Source organism: Pleurodeles waltl, chromosome 10, assembly GCF_031143425.1.
Source record: "Pleurodeles waltl isolate 20211129_DDA chromosome 10, aPleWal1.hap1.20221129, whole genome shotgun sequence".
In the NCBI taxonomy this organism is placed as follows: Eukaryota; Metazoa; Chordata; class Amphibia; order Caudata; family Salamandridae; genus Pleurodeles; species Pleurodeles waltl.
Genome location: NC_090449.1, coordinates 39,846,229 through 39,850,518, shown reverse-complemented (window position 1 = coordinate 39,850,518; position 4,290 = coordinate 39,846,229).

Here is a 4,290-nt window from a genome sequence, read left to right as displayed (position 1 = left end):
GAAAGACGATGGGTCCTGCAGCTTGACAGAAGACATTCCACCAAAACAATGGATTGCTCCCTAAAGTTGAACCTAAAATGTATATTTTCCTTTATTCCACATTATATATTGATTTATGTGGCAGCCATCAGTTATCTGTGAGTCTTGTAAGCCAACCCAAATAGTGATAAATCTCTGAAGATGTGGCTAAAGTGCCATTATCCAAGATAAAACATTTGGTTTATTTGCATGTAAAGATGTGCTTTTTTATAGCTATATCTGTATTTTGTTTGTTTAAGTAAATTTTGGAGAAAACAACAACATGTTGATTCCCAGTAGAATTTCATATTGTTTATTCATATTGTTTATGTTATCTTAATATGCTAGGGATGTTGGTGCCCTTTTGAAGGAAAATGATGCTATAATTTCAAGAAAGTGGGTTATTAGTTGTGAAACGTGTGAGTCCTTTCGTTTATTGGCAACCAATTACTCCATTGTAGCACTTGACATCTCTTAACGCAGCAAAGCAGAGTCTCAAAGCATACACGAAGGAGGGGCTAGTACCTCAGAGCTCACTGCTACACAACAAACAACACTCAATAAATCATTGCCCTGTCACTCCTGTTTCTTATAAAAAGGAAAAGTACCTTATTATGCACGCACTACAGAATTCTACATAGGTACTAATTCAGAAATATGTACATGTAGACAGGTGGAAATACCTAGGTTGACACACTAACATCCCTAGCAAGCCCTGAAACCTAAAACCACAGTACCCCCACATTTATTAGACCCAACATAAGGAAGGTCTGTTATCAAAAGGCAGGCCTACATGCTTTCTCGAAGTGTCGCCACAATAATACAAAGCAAAAATCTGTCACAAAGGAATAATGCAACACAATTAATATCTCTATGGATAGCACCATCTTACAACTACATTCATTGATGCCTTTCATGGCTGACTGTTAACCTTGGGGTTTTCAATAAAGCATTCCTACATGTGACTTTCATTAGCCCCTAGGGAGCTATGGACATGACCTCTATGTCCATAGCCCTCAGAACCGTGTTCGTCAGGCTCCCCTGGATCAGAGTTGAGATTCTCTTTGGCTGCAGCTCACGGGGGTATGACGATCCTGAAACGAATGCAATTGCATCAGTACGTGATGACGTCAATTGTAAGACCAGCACCCAGGAAATGGCTTCCTTCTTTTGCTCTAAGCACAGAGAAGGCTAAACACAGTCTTGTTCTCAATGCTTGTGAGCACAGAGAAGGCTAAACGATGGGCCTGATTCACAAAGGAAAACTTACAGTTTTCTGTAAGCTTACGTTTGTTTGGAATGCACAAAACTGCATTTTATTGGTAAGTTTATGAGTGCGGAGATTCCATAGTCAGGGTGGAGAACTCCACACAACAAAAGATATGGCACGCCTGTTTTTTTACCTGCAGAGTTCTCCACCCTGACTGCGGAGTCTCTGCACTCATAAATTTATGATTAAAATGTAGTTTTGTGAATTCCAAACAAACATTCACATACACAAAAGTGTCTGTTTACCTTTGTGAATCAGGCCTCCAGTCTTGTACTCCATGCTTGCAGGGAATTGTGCAGAAAGTGAGGAATCGCTGGAAAGCTGAGAAATCCAGCTTTCCAGTGATTCTTCTCTGGCTCTGCAAAGCACCAAATGATTACAGTGGGATGTAATCCAATGGCCCTTCCACTAAACGCCAAAAATGTCTTCAAAGGTGAATCAGCCCTTTGGCCAAGGGCCTGTGCTTCCCGTGACCTCCCAGTATTTTCAGTCTTTCTGCCTCCCTCAGGGGTGGATGGAGGTGCGGAACATGTCCCCCACTCTGCCCCTATGAGGGAGAAGGAAGCCCACCAGAGAAATTCTAAAAAGAAAGAAATACAAAGGTTTGAGGTGGGCCCAGCAAGCATAAACCCCTGTATCCATTCCAAAAGGGTGCAGTCTTTCTGCCCCCTGTGAGGCAGTTTGCATGGTTTGCAGGATTTGCACCCAATCTGCATTCTATGAGGTAGAAAGTACACCAGACACCAGGGACTTTTCTTATAAAAAAATAAACAAAGTGTTGGGCTGCCCACTTACGTATGCCCCAACCTAAAAAGGGGGCAATACAGTCTTTCTGTCTCCCTAGGAGAAAGAGTGCAGAAAGTTAACTAGACAGCAGAGAAGGTCTAGAAAAGAACAGAGTGGTGGAGGTGGAGGACACCCACAATGGCATAGGCCAATACCCTCAACCCAAAAAGAGAGATTACAATCTTTCTGCCTCTCCTGCAAAGCATACTAGTAAGTTCACCCCAAACTGCCTGTCGGGTGGAGGGTAGACAGTCAACCAGACACTAGAGATTTTTCTTACCAAAAATTAAAGAAAGGGCTTGGGCCAGTCCACAATGGTATACTGCCATCCAAAAGCTGGAAATACATTATTTCTCCCCCCTGAAGACAGATTGGGCAGTTTGGCCCCAATTGGTCCCATCAAGAGCAACAAAAAAAAACATTTGACTCCTGGAAAACGAAGGGGTGTTGATGACTCACTCTGGCATAGAGCCTTGCCACCACTCTGATGGGAGGCAATACAGTCTTATTTACCACAATTTACAATACCCCATGGGACAGAAAGCCCACTAGGCACCATGTAACCCTTACAAAATAGAAAGGGGTGGGCCTGCCAACCATAGCATAGGTTCATGCCCTCATCCCATAAGAAAGCAATACAGTTTGCGCACCCCTTTGAGAGGCAGACTGGGGGGTTGTGCCATTTCTGTGCTCTTGGAGGGTGGAAAGCCCACTAGAGCATGGATTAATTTACAAAAAACAGAGGTGGCATGGCCCACTCTTGCATAGGGCTATGACCCCACCCCAAATGAGGCAATACAGTCCTTCTGCCCACCACAGAAGGCAGATCGGTGGGTTTGCCCCCAATCTGCCCCATGGGGGGAGGGGGAGAGCAAGTCCACTAGACTTCAGAAATTTCAATAATGCACCAAAGCAAACAAAGGGATGTGGGTGTGCCACCTTGAAATCAGGCCATACACACACCCTAAAAGTGGCAGTTGAGTCTCTTTGCTTCCTGCGGGGTGGGTAGGAGGTGTGTCTCAACTGGAGAGATTTCCATAAATGTGCCCTAGGCAGAGTAGAAAGCCCACTACACACCTGGGATTTTACATTTGAGAAAAACAAAGAGATGGGGGCAATCCACTCTGGCAATGGGCCATACCTCCACCCCAAAGGAGGCAAGTCAGTCTTTCTGCCTCCCTGGGGCAGAGAGAGAGCTTCACCCAATTTGCCTCACACTCGCCCGACCCCTAAAGCATCAACACTCTGATGGGAGGCAATACAGTCTTATTTACCACAATTTACAATACCCCATGGGATAGAAAGCCCACTAGGCACCATGTAACCCTTACAAAATAGAAAGGGGTGGGCCTGTCTACCATAGCATAGGTTCATGCCCTCATCCCATAAGAAAGCAATACAGTTTGCGCACCCCCTTGAGAGGCAGACTGGGGGGTTGTGCCATTTCTGTGCTCTTGGAGGGTGGAAACCCCTCTAGAGCATGGATTAATTTACAAAAAACGGAGGTGGCATGGCCCACTCTTGCATAGGGCTATGACCCCACCCCAAATGAAGCAATACAGTCCTTCTGCCCACCACAGAAGGCAGATCGGTGGGTTTGCCCCCAATCTGCCCCATGGGGGGAGGAGGAGAGCAAGTCCACTAGACTTCAGAAATTTCAATAATGCACCAAAGCAAACAAAGGGATGTGGGTGTGCCACCTTGAAATCAGGCCATACACACACCCTAAAAGTGGCAGTTGAGTCTCTTTGCTTCCTGCGGGGTGGGTAGGAGGTGTGTCTCAACTGGAGAGATTTCCATAAATGTGCCCTAGGCAGAGTAGAAAGCCCACTACACACCTGGGATTTTACATTTGAGAAAAACAAAGAGATGGGGGCAATCCACCCTGGCAATGGGCCATACCTCCACCCCAAAGGAGGCAAGTCAGTCTTTCTGCCTCCCTGGGGCAGAGATAGAGCTTCACCCAATTTGCCTCACACTCGCCCGACCCCTAAAGCATCAACACTCCTTTTGCTCCACAGAGGACTAAAGCATCCCCACCCCTGTGGCAATCAGGGGGAAATTTCAATTCTTTAGGATGTTGTTTTTACATATAGGCCACCAAAGTGTGGATAAATCCCAATTTTGTCCCTCTTGTCATGCTGCCTGGCTGCAATATTTGGCCTCAAGGCTGGCCGCCACCCATGGAAACCTATCAAACCCAGAGATTTCTATAA